Source organism: Dendropsophus ebraccatus, chromosome 12, assembly GCF_027789765.1.
Source record: "Dendropsophus ebraccatus isolate aDenEbr1 chromosome 12, aDenEbr1.pat, whole genome shotgun sequence".
NCBI lineage: Eukaryota > Metazoa > Chordata > Amphibia > Anura > Hylidae > Dendropsophus > Dendropsophus ebraccatus.
The window spans coordinates 11,151,189-11,166,688 of NC_091465.1; the positions used below are offsets into that span (position 1 = coordinate 11,151,189).

The 15,500-nt window shown below is 44.5% G+C and overlaps 1 protein-coding gene across 2 annotated transcripts in view; it reads right to left on the reverse strand.

Moving 5' to 3' along the window:
- The window catches only part of DRAXIN (dorsal inhibitory axon guidance protein), a 42,765-nt gene that overhangs the window by 19,935 nt on the left and 7,330 nt on the right, over positions 1–15,500 (reverse strand). The window contains exon 1 of one of the 2 annotated variants that reach the window (XM_069947856.1): positions 12,257–12,307. The exons of the other annotated variant lie outside the window; for it this stretch is intronic. The gene's annotated coding sequence lies outside the window, so the exon portion shown is untranslated. Of the gene's footprint in view, positions 1–12,256; positions 12,308–15,500 lie in introns of those variants that run through there. 2 annotated transcript variants of the gene reach the window in all.

The following is a 15,500-nucleotide window of genomic DNA, read 5'->3' on the forward strand; positions in this document are numbered from 1 at the left end:
TTACCCCCGTGTTATATCACCTTATGTAAACGTTTTATCGAGTATTACACACTGGATGTCATTGGCTCACGCGGTTATGGGTGGCTAGAGAAGACTGAGATCCATCATCCTGTATGTGACAGATAGGGAGACTATTACTATAGTGCGGCATGTACCCCCGGGCTGGGTGCCAGGGGGAGTTAAGAAGTCACTACGCCTTGGCCGGGGTACAAGGATACTGAAGTGAACTGAACTTTTGCCCCAGTTGGAGGGAATCCGAGCTAATGTTCAGATCCAGAACTAGGTGACAACTTATACCAGTGCCGCTCTACAGCTGGTGCAAAACTACAACTCCCAGCATGCATGGGCAGCCAAATGCTGGGAGTTGTAGTTTTGCATCAGTCTGCAGGTTGTAGAGCACCGGCCTGTGATATCATCAACATTACAGCTCCACCCAACTTTGCCAGGTTCCTGAAAAGAAGTCGTCACATCAAGAAGAGACTACAGGGTCCAAGTACTGGTTCTATTACATATCGTTCCTATGTCCGTCAGTGAGTCGTCCTCTGTTGTTCCTTAGAGTTGTCCGATTCTGGAAAAGCTGGGTCATGGAACACAGGACACATAGAACAATCACTGATCTCAGGGAGATCAGCAGAAAAGTCAATGGAGTACTCGTTCAAGAATCTCCATTGATAGATTGTCCCCTATAAAATCTGAATATGCAAAAATGCGGTCTGTGGAGCCTCAGTCACTAGTCTCAAAACACGGGAGTAGCCAGATATCCCTCCTCGGAAGGAAACCTGTTGCTGAGTGGCGCCTCCTAGTGGGGAGAACACCAAACCACCCTGTTACGTAGCCCCTTAAAGGAAAAGCCCAGAGTGGGACTTGGACAAGCCCTTTAAAAAGGATAGGAAGGATGAGTGACAACTAGAGCTGAGCAAACTTCCAGCATGCTCGGGTTCATCCAAACACTGACCTATAGTGATAACCCTTGGCCTTGCTTGACACTGCCTTAAAATCTTGGGAAAATGGCAGTAAAAACTTCATGGCGTTTATTTTAGCAGAAGGTCAATGGAAGTTTGGGATCGGCCTTAGACGCAGTGTTTCTGTGGGGCGTTTTCTCTCCTCTCTGGTGTTTTTGAGTTTTTTGGCAATTTTTCCAAAACCCTGAGGGTTTTTTTTTTTTTTGCAAACTGTGGACTTTGTTCTCCCATAGACTTTAATGGGATTGTTCTGGTTGTCTCAAAAACAACATTACTGTGTGTATGGCATTTTTTTCTCCCACCTTTTGTGGTCCAGCCGCTAGGTTGTGTGATGGCAGAGGAAAAAAAAAGTTCAGCACACATAAAACCATCGACCGCAAAAAAGACCATTCACACATAAAGTCAAAAACGCCAGAAAAAATGCTAAAAAAAACGCAAACACATGGAAAAAAAACACCAAAGAGGATGTGTGAGGACACCCTATTGGCAGCTGTAATATTGGCTATATTTGTAGTCAGACAGCTTGCATTGAAATAAAGCTGTTAAAATTGAATCTTAAAGGGGTTCTCTACTTTAGGCAATCCTAATGGTAAGTTGATGGTTTCCTGAAGCGATCAGCTGTGATCAATGAAGAGGAACCTATGAGCAAGCGTTTGGTTTCCCTACACTGCCTCCACAGGAGAATTCAGGAATTACATCCTGAATATGAAGCTCATTGGTTGGGTTATGTAATGTAAGTTGGGAGGCTGGAGGGATAACCTAATGGTGACTAACCCTCCCCTCTAAATAGGAAAAGTGCCGAATGTGTATAGGGAAGTCATAGAGAAGAGTGTACGGCCAGCTGTCCCCTTTAAGGACTTCTGTCTTCTCATTATTCGGGATGTATACTCTTGTCCGGCTGTATACTCTCTTCTCCAGCTGCAGAATCGTCGCCTTGTTACCCGTTGATTTCCTGTCAGACAATGCAAAGACCAAAGCGTTTTCTGTATAAATCAAACCTCGGGGGTCTCGGCGTGTTCATCGTGTTCTTACTAGGATGAGTCTACTTCTACTCCCCATAAATTCATAGACAAGAGGCTTGGCACGGCCGAGGACTTCACAGGGAGCTGGAATTAAACTCTCATTAAACATCAAAGATGCGTTCCCGAGCCCGTGCACACGCTGCGTCCGCTCCGCGGTGGCCGCATTGTCACTTTCTGGATCCGATATTAAAGGGGAGGAGGGGGGTTCAGCGGGGAAACATTGGCGAGGAAGAAGAAGAGGCAGCTGGGGTGGTCAGACCGGGGCGCAGACCCTTTGTTCTCCTCGCTTCCCATGCTCCGCAGAGGATTTTATGAGGAATCGTCGGACTTGAGAGAATGACCCGTGTACAGCGCTACAGGCTACAAAGCGCCGACGCAATTATTTAGTTTTTTTTTGTTGTTTTTTTTAGGGCATAAAGGGCTCAAATAATGGCGGCCGACCCCTTCTCTTATATAGGTTTATGGCGAAAGGGAAATACAAAGGACGTGGCATCTGGAAAATTGAAAAAAAAAAAAAAAAGCTTTGTGTTTAACCCTTCCCGAATTTTCTGCAGAATGATAAAAAGCAATCAATTTTTTAAAAAAATATAATGTAAAAAAATTCAGGGAAAAATCGACTCCATGGCGCTGTGAACATGCTTTTATACGTCTGTATAGTTGTTCCTTTGTTCAATATGAATTAAGAGTTTAAAAAAATATTATGTGAAATATATTTTGTTTAATTTTTTTCCAATTTTATCAAATTGGATAAAAATAAATACTATTTTCAGGTTATAAATAAGTTTTAAAAATGTTTGCACAGGGTGTGTATAATTGTACAGTCCTGGCAGGGGGCACAGTAACACGGGCACCCGGGCCCACCTCTGTACCTAAAGGGGTACTCCGGATTAGAAAGATTTAAAGGGGTATTCCCCCCAAAAGCAAAAAAAAAAAAAAATGTAATGCCCCAAAACCTAGCTATTCTTACTCACCAAGTCCCCTCAAGTATTTTGAGCCGTCTCCCGTCTTTCTAGCTGCTGACGTTCCTAAGTTACAAGTTTTTCTAAAAGATGGTCTATAATCAAGATAGGAAACTACATTTCCCATCATTCAATGCTTATGTCTGATGATGAAGTAGCAGAACTGAGATGATGATGGCGGCGTAGCAGAGCTGAGATGGTGATGGCGTAGCAGAGCTGAGATGGTGATGGTGTAGCAGAGCTGAGATGGTGATGGCGTAGCAGAGCTGAGATGGTGATGGCGTAGCAGAGCTGAGATAGTGATGGCGTAGCAGAGCTGAGATGGTGATGGCGTAGCAGAGCTGAGATGGTGATGGCATAGCAGAGATGAGATGGTGAGATGGTCTAGCAGAGCTGAGATAGTGAGATGGTGCAGCAGAGCTGAGATGGTGAGATGGTGTAGCAGAGCTGAGATGGTGAGATGGTGCAGCAGAGCTGAGATGGTGTAGCAGAGCTGAGATGGTGAGATGGTGCAGCAGAGCTGAGATGGTGAGATGGTGACCGACGGACGGTGCCGCCGGTAAGCGCCGCGGGCGAGCGCCCAGCAGCCACAAGTGACGGGGGACAGTGAGCCGCGGGGCCACCGGCAAGTGATGGACGGACGGACGGGGGGGGGGGATTACCGGGCCAATGCCCAGCGGCCGCAAGTGACAGGGGGACAGTGAGCCGCGTGGCCGCCGGTAAGCGCAGGCAAGTGACGGCCAGGGGGGTGGGGGTGCCGCCGGTAAGCGCCGGCAAGTGACATCGGGGGGGGGGTGCAGCGGGTATGAAGTGCCGCTCATGCGGGTGAGTGAGTGACGGGGGGGGGGCTGCGGGGCGCCGCTGTTATGAAGTGATGGAGCCGCGGGTGACGGGTCACAGTCAGGGGGTGAGCTCTGGGGCTGGGGGGGGGCACCCGGTACCGGTGACTGGGGTGGCTGCTGTTAGAGAAGGAGTCAGTGACAGCTGCACTGATCGATCACTGTCTCCCTCTCTAACAGCAGCCACTGCCGTCCTCCTTCACTTCAGATTGGCTGGGTTAGAAGCGCTAGCCCAGCCCATTGAAGAGATGGAGGACACGTGATGCCGTCTCGGAGGGTGCGGGCCAGGAGCAGGAAGCATGTCGGTGTGGACTGAGAGCTGATGATTCTATGCAATCCGTGGGGGTGGGGGCACCTAGATAACAGCAAAACTGTGCAGAATCCTTAATAACTTTATATTTGAAAGATGGAAAGCTACGGGTGGGCAACATATTAATGCAAAAATAATTTTGGGGGGAATACCCCTTTAACCCTGTTTAATTCCCACCATAATCTGCCTGTGTGTAATAGGTTTCTATTACATGAATTGGTCGTTTTTTTCTGCAGCACATCCTGCCTCACCCTAAAGCTGCTGAAAAGTCTCTCTTCCTGGTCCAATCTGTCTCCACTTCTCTGTCCATCCCCCTCCCTTCTGAGACAGAGGTCACATGATCTCTGTGTCTTTTGTTGCCAGGCAAGCTGTAATACCTCATCTGTAACCCCAGAGAGATAGATAGATAGATAGATAGATAGATAGATAGATAGATAGATAGATAGATAGATAGGAGATAGATAGATAGATACTAGATAGATAGGGGATAGATAGATAGATAGATAGATAGGAGATAGATAGATAGATAGATACTAGATAGAGAGAGATAGATAGGAGATAGATAGATAGATAGATAGATAGATAGATACTAGATAGATAGATAGATAGGAGATAGATAGATAGATAGATAGATAGATAGATAGATAGATAGATAGATAGGAGACAGATAGATAGATAGATAGATAGATAGGAGATAGATAGATAGATAGATAGATAGGAGATAGATAGATAGATAGATAGATAGATAGATAGATAGATAGATAGATAGATAGATGAAAGATTAATGGTCATCTATCGGTCATTAGGAGGGTGAGGAGACAAGCTGTACCAATCCCCTATTCATTTCTAGTAGAGAGTGTTCTGTGACCTGTGTAGAAGTAATTGTGCAGGAAGGAGGAAGATGTCAACTGTGGTTATCACTTTTTGACTACTATGGTTCAGAGTTGTGGGCATGCTGTGTTACTTTTGCAGGAATGACTGTGCAGGGAGGAGGATGTGAGCTGTGACTATTACTTATTCACTGGGAGAATTTTGTATATATGCTTTGTGAAGTGAACAGTGAACATCACCTGATTTCTATGGGAGAGTGTTGTGGGCATACTCTGTGATATGTAAAGAGATCACTGTTCAGCGACGGAGCTGTAACTATCACCTCTTGATTTCTATGGGAGAGTGTTGTGGGCATGCTCTATGATATGTACAGATATCACTGTTTAGCGTGGGATAGGAGGTGAGCTGTAACCATCACCTCTTGATTTCTATGGGAGAGTGTTGTGGGCATGCTCTATGATATGTACAGAGATCACTGTTCAGCATGGGATAGGAGGTGAGCTGTAACCATCACCTCTTGATTTCTATGAGAGAGTGTTGTGGGCATGCTCTATGAACTGAGTCACTGTGTGGTGGGTGGGCGGATGCTGTGACATCACCTGTCATTGTAAGATGCTATAATGCATGGGGCACATGGAAATGTCAGGTAATATGGCGGATGAGAAGTGCGCCATTTGTTTTTACCATTTGTGCAAATGAGGAGCTATAAATGATGGATGTTACATTTCCTGCCGCTTGTTTTCCTCTTCTCCTATTGGTCGCCCATCAGGTCAAACTGCGACAAAGATATGAAATACCATAAATCTGCAGCGCAGCGAAAAGCGAAGCTCCCCCCCCACCCCCCCCGTGCGTCTCAGCCTGCCGCCTGTTGCTATGAACATAAATAGGTTCCTGCGTTGCCATCTGTGATTTATGTGATTTTATTTAATTATTATGGAAAGCGTAACGCCACCCGCCACTGATCCGGACCCCCTCAGCCTCGGCCACCGCCGCCGCCTGCGGCCCCCCGTCCGCTCTGACATTCCGCCTTCGCCTCTTGTTTATCCGAGATGCAAAAATCGGCATTTTAATAATAAAGCTGATGGATGCGGCGTCACCTCGGATGATTAATTACACTGCTAATTGCGGCTAAAGCTGAGATAGATCCCCCGATAACAGGGACCACCGGACCAGATAATACCGCCAGCCGGGGACCACACAATGGGCCAGGAAAGTGTGACAAATGGGCAATGGCTGGCGCTCCGTCCATCTGTCTGCGGCCGTCACCGCGTGCTGTCACACCTCACAGGCAACATGCTATGCAATCTGTGCAACGGCTTTCACAATGGCAGGGTCAGGACCCTCGTCTCCTGAAATACTCTGTGCTGCTGGGAGACCCTGCTTCTCCTATATCCCTCTAATTCCCGTCTCATAGTATAATATTGCTCCGTCAGATGTCTTCACCAAATGTCACCATGAGAAGGGACAGCTCACTGCCTGCTCTAAACTCACTACAGACGTCTCCTGAAATACTCTGTGCTGCTGGGAGACCCGGCTTCTCCTATATCCCTCTAATTCCCATCTCATAGTATAATATTGCTCCGTCAGATGTCCTCACCAATGTCACCATGAGAAGGGACAGCTCACTGCCTGCTATAAACTCACTACAGACGTCTCCTGAAATACTCTGTGCTGCTCTGTTATGTACAGTGCTGTTTGCATCCTCATCACAGAAAGTGGACAGGTCACTGCTCTGTTCACTTCAATGGACTAAGCTGCAATACCGCACCCAAACTGAGGACAAGGGTGGCACTGTTTCTTTTCATTCTACCACGATGAAGCTTCCTTTGCACAGGACTGTGTATACAGGGTATATATTATATATACATTGTGCAGCACACGTGATGCCTCCGGGCTGCTCACAGATTTGACTCTTTTGCTCTCTGTGTTAATGGAAAGTGAGAAAGAAATCACAGCAGCACAGAGACACGAGTGACCCCCGGGCCGCCAGGGACGCAGATCACACACGTAAGTCATTTATAAAAGTTACCCTGGGGCGGCGTTCCTATAACGTCAGGATGTGAGCAGCGTCAGGGGGGTAGGGGTGACTTCAGCTCTTTAACCTTCATTTGGCATTCCTATGTGACACCATCCATGAGTATATATATATATATATATAGATAGAGAGAGAGAGAGAGAGCATCCGCTCTCTACATCAGTGCGACCAACAATGGTGCTGAGGGTCATGTGTACGCTGTAAGGTGGTAATAGAGCCAATGCATTTTCACAACCAAGAGCAATGGAGAATACCAGGTGTGTCCCATTGAGTCTCGCAGCCAAGTCTCCTTATACCAGTACCCTATGGCGATCCCATCTTATCCAGTATTAGGAAAACATGTTTGCTGTCTTCCAAAAACAGCAACCCCCCCCCTCCCCCCGGTTGTCATGTTACAATTCAGCTCCATTTATTTCAATGGAACTGAGCTGCAATACCGCACACAACCAGGGGACAAAAGTGGAGCTGCATCTCCATAGGGCCCTATTCTACCAGACGATTATCGTTCAGATTATCGTTAAATCGTTGCAATCTAAACGATAATCTTTTTGTTGAAATGCAGTTAACGATTAACGACAGAACGAGACCTGGACCTATTTTTATCGTTGCTCGTTCGTAAAACGTTCGCAAATCGTTCGCATTGAATAAGACGACGTTCGGTCGTTCACAGTAGATACGAAAAAGTAACGATTATCGTTCCATGGAAATGAGTGAACGTTTTCAGGTCTTTCGCAATAGCGGTCGTTTGAGATCGTTAATCGTTAATGATTATGCCAATGATAATCGTCCGGTGGAATAGGGCCCTTAGACTCCATTCTATGGTCCAGCAGATTTCGCCATCCACCTGACCATAGAATGGAGTCTATGAATGACACAGGAGGAGATGCAGGTTCTGTAGTGTGCACATACCCTAATGGTGGTATTACACGGATCGATTATCGTTTGAAAAATCGTTAAATTGTTCAGATTTAAACGATAATCTGTAGTGTAATAGCAGACAATGATTAAAAGTCCAACGAGAAAACGTTGGTCGTTTAATAGAGTTTGGACCTATTTTTATCGTTGATCGTTTGCAAATCGTTTGCATGTAATAAGACGTCGTTCGGTCATTCGCAGTAGCAGCGTACGCAGTGGCGACGACAGGACGAACGCAATAACGATCCTAAGTAACGATCATCGTTCCGTGTAATTGGGTGAACGATTTCAGGTCGTTCGCCATAGCGGTCTTTTGAGTTCGTTTATCGTTAATTGTAGAAAAGTCGCTTTGTGTAATAGTACCCTAAGGGTGTGTTCACACAAAGGATTCCTGCAGCAGATATCCCAATGAAAACAATAGGACGTGGATTCCCAGCAGTTTCCCCTCTGAGTCTGGCAGAATCTGCGTCAGTGTGAATAAAGCCCAACACTAAGATGAGGGTTCATACACATACAAAGTCTCAAGGACAACACATAACGGTGTTCCCCAACCAGCGGCTCTCTGTCTATTGCAAAACTACAACTCCCATCGTGCAGAGGCGGTCTTCAGTTGTTCGGGCATGATGGGAGTTGTAGTTTTTCAACATCTTGGCGGAGCACTGATCTATAGAATTGCCTTATATTCTCTATATACTCTAAATAGCAGGAAAGAATACGTAAGATCGCCCCAATCATCTCTCCGTGCCGAGTAGTCACCATAACCTACCACCAGATTAACCCTTTTAGAGTCTGAACACGGACGTAGAGACTTCATGGAGTTGATTCGACCCCTGGACCCCAATGCTGCAGGCGATACAGGATCTGGACGCATCAGCAGAAATAATGGACAGGGGGACATCCAATATCACATGTGACATTTACATAATCAATATGTGGCCGGGGGAGGGGTGCGGGGCCACATCATCCATGGAAGCCATTCTGCGGTGAAGCAGGGGGAGGGGGGAGGCAGATGTTGGCGCTGAGTTAAGCAATTTGCTATTTCGGTGATGAACCCAGCGAGGTATTGTCAGGAGACATAGGCAGAGACTGGAGAGGAGGAATAGTCTGCAGCTGCAGGGGAGGGAGAGCCCCCTTCTATAACTGCTACTTACCAAACAAAATATCACATTGTTTCTTCAACTGTATCAACTTCTTAAAGGGGAAGTACATCTCAAAGTGATGGTCACTTATAGTAGAGATCATAGGAACTCAAGATAGAAAGATAGAACTAGAACCCCTGGTTCATCTCATCCCCTCTTATATTATATCAATCCTATTGGTATTATATATATATATATATATATATATATATATATATATATATATATATATATATATATATATTGGATGACCATGAAAAGTTGTTGCCTGGACTTTTCCTTTAAACAGATTGTCAGCCTTCTCAATATCTATTAGAGATACCCGTCCTTCACATAGGTGTCCAGTGCGGACCCCCTTCCTGGAGGACCACTATATAAGGACACCATGTGATCTGCTGGTGTGGTGAGGAAACCATCAGTAAGTATGCCCCATCTTTACCATTTCCTATTGTCTTGTCCCCAGTCAGGTCTCTGACCCCCGATAAGACATCAGGTAAGCAGATAATGGGGGAGGGGCTCATTTTGACCATTGAATGTAATAGTCACAGGTCTCTGTTTGGCTAATAGGGGGTGTGGGGGAGGGCCATTGTATTTGGGATACCATAAGGTCCTACACAATGGCTGACATCAGGAGGCCCCTCCATCCCTAGTAAAGGAGTCAAACAAGATCAATGACCTGAACAGATGAAGGACCATGTGCACACACACATACACTAAGTATGGGACTCCCCTCGAAATAGTGGGTGTGGCCATTCCAGCTATAGTCATTATTAAGGGGGTGTATGAAATCCAGTAGGATGGCTGGAGTGCTGATGTTCTGCCATTACACACATCCAATATCCAACAAAGCGTCTCTGGATATAATGGCAACCAGAACAGTGTCCGATAGGAGCGTCATGGATTGGGGTCTCCATGGTGTGAGACCACCAAGCATGGTGCCAAGTATTGGCTGGGCTGGTACCGCCACCATATATCTGGGTTGGGTGGACATCAGGAGAAGACTTTCTGCCCCAATGGGTAAAGCAGTGGTCTCCAATGTGTGCCCCCCCCCCCCCCCCCGTTACAGAACTACAACTCCCAGTATGCTTGGAGGTAGAATTCAGGAACACCTGGGATCCCTATGGTTTGGGCAATGCCGATATATGTATGTATATATATATATATATATATATATATATATATACAGAATGGTGACCTGTGGGGTAATAGTCTACGGATGTCTGCTCCTGGATTGTTCCCATAACCCAATAAACTAAAGACCAATACCCGACCCAAGTGCAGAGGAATTGGAGACTGTTATAGGGGTAATGGGGGGTGGGAGTAGATTTCAATGAGAAGTCCGTCACATTAGGGTCAGATACACATTTCAATTATATTCTTATATACTATTATCACTGGTTTGCTTTTATTGCCTCTTATTTTTATTTATTTTTACATATTTTTATATATTTTATATTTATTATCTGCATATGATATAAAGATGTTTATTGTTTAATATAATGTTCCCCAAATATTTATTTATTTACTGTATTTATCTAAACATTTTATTTTACATATTTCATTCATTTCGTTACAGTATTTTCTATGATGATCTAATTTACTTCCAATGACATTTTATATTTATATTATATATACATTTTTTTATATTATATTTTTATATTATATGTTTAGATGCTTTATCCTATATTTTCTCATGTGTTATTGACGACCAATGTGTTTACCTATTTTATTTGTTGTTTTATTTAATAGTTTATGTTTCATTCATTTTATCCAGTATTTTATTTGCCTGATTATATAGTGTCTTTGAAATTGTATTTAATACTTATATATTATATACTTATAATATATCTATATTTATTCATATATATATATATATATATATATTTTTTTTTTACTAAATTTATATTTTATCCTATAATTTTTTATACATATTTTTTAGCCTTCCCATCCTACACGCTGCTCCTTGCCCCTCCCCAAAAAAGTTAATGTAATGACATTATTGCTTACAAACAATGAATTCTCCCCATCACACATACAGTATATAGCAGTATATAACCATCTGTGTGAGATAACTGCATATAACACTAATATAGGATTCACACTCCAAGATACACAACCCAACCCAACACCAATATTAATGGGCACCACGCAGTGTAACGGAGCTGAGTTTGTTATTGTTGCACCGTACGATGCAGTAGAGCTGAGTTTGTTACATACAATGCAGTAGAGCTGAGTTTGTTACATACAATGCAGTAGAGCTGAGTTTGTTACATACAATGTAGTAGAGCTGAGTTTGTTACATAGGATGTAGTGGAGCTGAGTTTGTTACAGAGGATGTAGAAGAGCTGAGTTTGTTACATAGGATGTAGTGGAGCTGAGTTTGTTACATAAGATGTAGTGGAGCTGAGTTTGTTACATAAGATGTAGTGGAGCTGAGTTTGTTACATAAGATGTAGTGGAGCTGAGTGTGTTACATAGGATGTAGTGGAGCTGAGTGTGTTATATAAGATGTAGTAGAGCCGAGTTTGTTACATAGGATGTAGTGGAGCTGAGTGTGTTACATAGGATGTAGTAGAGCTGAGTTTGTTACATAGGATGTAGTGGAGCTGAGTGTGTTACATAAGATGTAGTAGAGCTGAGTGTTACATAAGATGTAGTAGAGCTGAGTGTGTTACATAGGATGTAGTAGAGCTGAGTGTGTTACATAAGATGTAGTAGAGCTGAGTTTGTTACATAGGATGTAGTAGAGCTGAGTGTGTTACATAAGATGAAGTAGAGCTGAGTTTGTTACATAGGATGTAGTGGAGCTGAGTGTGTTACATAAGATGTAGTAGAGCTCGCTTTGGTTTCTACATAGATAAAGTCTACAAGTGCACAGAATATACATGACTATCCCATTCAGCTCTGCTACATCTATCCACCAGACCTGCCAGCTTCGCCCATGTTAAACAAGAAGGATAAGACTTAAGATTTCTGGGAGTCTCCCCACCCCCCTCTATACAAAGACAGAAGGAAAGAGAAAGAAACCATCAGTACAATGTAGGGGCAATGGGTGATATGTGACTGGGGTAATGGGTATGGCATGTGCCCATAGAGCTGGTGGTGCCCCCTGTGCCAGGTGCTGTCTGTCGGGAGAGGGGGGATGTGCAGGTGCCAGGCATAGGATGTATGTGAGGAGTTTAGGGAAGAAGACATAAGGAAATATCAGACAAAGCAGAATATAGAGAGAAGGATGGAGACTCACAGCCTGAGCAGCCCCGAGCTCGGACTCTTCTGTCTTCTCCTCCTCGTCTACCTGTCCTCCTCAGCTCCTCTAATATCCTCTCAGCATCAGCAGCAGCAGGGGAAGAAGGGAGAGAGGTAGGAGGGGCAGGGAGGAGTGGAGGGGGAGGAGGAGGAGGGAAGATGGGGGGGGGGAGAGGCAATCCTAAAATATCCTCAGCAGGTGTCCAGGTGCATGGGGAGAAGAGAGGGCAATAGTGATGGGGAGAAGAGAGGCAATGGTGATGGGGAGAAGAGGGGCAATAGTGATGGGGAGAAGAGAGGGCAATAGTGATGGGGAGAAGAGAGGGCAATGGTGATGGGGAGAAGAGGGGGCAATAGTGATGGGGAGAAGAGAGGGCAATAGTGATGGGGAGAAGAGGGGGCAAAAGTGATGGGGAGAAGAGGGGGCAATAGTGATGGGGAGAGAAGGGGGCAATAGTGATGGGGAGAAGAGGGGGCAAAAGTGATGGGGAGAAGAGGGGGCAATAGTGATGAGGAGAAGAGAGGGCAATAGTGATGGGGAGAAGAGGGGGCAATAATGATGGGGAGAAGAGGGGCAATAGTGATGAGGAGAAGAGAGGGCAATAGTGATGGGGAGAAGAGGGGGCAATAGTGATGAGGAGAAGAGGGGCAATAGTGATGGGGAGAAGAGGGGCAATAGTGATGGGGAGAAGAGGGGCAATAGTGATAGGGAGAAGAGAGGCAATGGTGATGGGGAGAAGAGGGGGAAATAGTGATAGGGAGAAGAGGGGCAATAGTGATGGGGAGAAGAGGGGCAATAGTGATGGGGAGAAGAGGGGGCAATAGTGATGGGGAGAAGAGGGGCAATAGTGATGGGGAGAAGAGGGGCAATAGTGATGGGGAGAAGAGGGGCAATAGTGATAGGGAGAAGAGAGGCAATGGTGATGGGGAGAAGAGGGGGAAATAGTGATAGGGAGAAGAGGGGCAATAGTGATGGGGAGAAGAGGGGCAATAGTGATGGGGAGAAGAGGGGGCAATAGTGATGGGGAGAAGAGAGGGCAATAGTGATGGGGAGAAGAGGGGGAGATAGTGATTAGGGGGAAGAGGGGGCAATAGTGATGGGGAGAAGAGAGGGCAATAGTGATGGGGAGAAGAGGGGGCAATAGTGATGGGGAGAAGAGGGGGCAATAGTGATGGGGAGAAGAGGGGGCAATAGTGATGGGGAGAAGAGAGGGCAATAGTGATGGGGAGAAGAGGGGGCAATAGTGATGGGGAGAAGAGGGGGCAATAGTGATGGGGAGAAGAGGGGGCAAAAGTGATGGGAAGAAGAGGGGGCAATAGTGATGGGGAGAAGAGGGGGCAATAGTGATGGGGAGAAGAGGGGCAATAGTGATGGGGAGAAGAGAGAGCAATAGTGATGGGGAGAAGAGGGGGCAATAGTGATGGGGAGAAGAGGGGGCAATAGTGATGGGGAGAAAAGAGGGCAATAGTGATGGGGAGAAGAGAGGCAATGGTGATGGGGTGAAGAGGGGCAATAGTGATGGGGAGAAGAGGGGCAATAGTGTTGGGGAGAAGAGGGGGCAATGGTGATGGGGAGAAGAGGGGGCAATGATGATGGGGAGAAGAGGGGCAATAGTGATGGGGAGAAGAGGGGCAATGGTGATGGGGTGAAAAAGGGGCAATGGTGATGGGGAGAGGAGGGGGCAATAGTGATGGGGAAAAGAGGGGGCAATAGTTATGGGGAGAAGAGGGGGCAATAGTGATGGGGAGAGGAGGGGGGAATAGTGATGGGGAGAAGAGGGGGCAATAGTTATGGGGAGAAGAGGGGGCAATAGTGATGGGGAGAGGAGGGGGCAATGGTGATGGGGAGAGGAGGGGGCAATAGTGATGGGGAGAAGAGGGGGCAATAGTGATGGGGAAAAGAGGGGCAATAGTGATGGGGAAAAGAGGGGCAATAGTGATGGGGAGAAGAGGGGGCAATAGTGATGGGGAGAAGAGAGGGCAATAGTAATGGGGAGAAGGAAGCTTGTCCCAAGAGCTAACACTCTGTATATTGTTCAAGGAATATAAAGTTTGTCAGGGTGCAGAATGGACAGAACTAGATATCAGATAGATAAGAGACAGAGATAGGAAATAGATAGAGATAGATCGATAGATCGATAGATAGATAGATAGATAGATAGATAGATAGATAGATAGATAGGAGATAGATAGATAGATAGATAGATAGATAGGAGATAGATAGATAGATAGATAGATAGATAGAAGATAGATAGATAGATAGATAGATAGATAGATAGATAGATAGGAGATAGATAGATAGATAGGAGATAGATAGGAGATAGATAGATAGATAGATAGATAGATAGATAGGAGATAGATAGATAGATAGATAGATAGATAGGGGATAGATAGATAGATAGATAGATAGGAGATAGATAGATAGATAGATAGATAGATAGATAGGGGATAGATAGATAGATAGATAGATAGATAGATAGATAGATAGATAGATAGATAGGAGATAGATAGATAGGAGATAGATAGATAGGAGATAGATGGGAGAGAGATAGATAGATAGATAGATAGATAGATAGATAGATAGATAGGAGATAGATAGATAGGAGATAGATAGATAGATAGATAGATAGATAGATAGAGATAGATAGATAGATAGATAGATAGATAGATAGATAGGAGATAGATGGGAGAGAGATAGATAGATAGATAGATAGATAGATAGATAGATAGATAGGAGATAGATAGATAGATAGGAGATAGATAGATAGATAGATAGATAGATAGATAGATAGATAGGAGATAGATAGATAGATAGATAGGAGATAGATGGGAGAGAGATAGATAGATAGATAGATAGATAGATAGATAGATAGATAGGAGATAGATAGATAGATAGATAGATAGAGATAGATAGATAGATAGATAGATAGATAGATAGATAGATAGATAGATAGGAGATAGATAGATAGATAGATAGATAGATAGATAGATAGGAGATAGATAGATAGATAGATAGATAGATAGATAGATAGATAGGAGATAAATAGATAGATTGATAGATATGAGATAGATAGATAGATAGATAGATAGGAGATAGATAATAGATAGATAGGAGATAGATAGATAGATAGATAGATAATAGATAGATAGATAGATAGATAGATAGATAGGAGATAGATAGATAGATAGATAGATAGATAGGAGATAGATAGATAGATAGATAGATAGATAGATAGATAGAT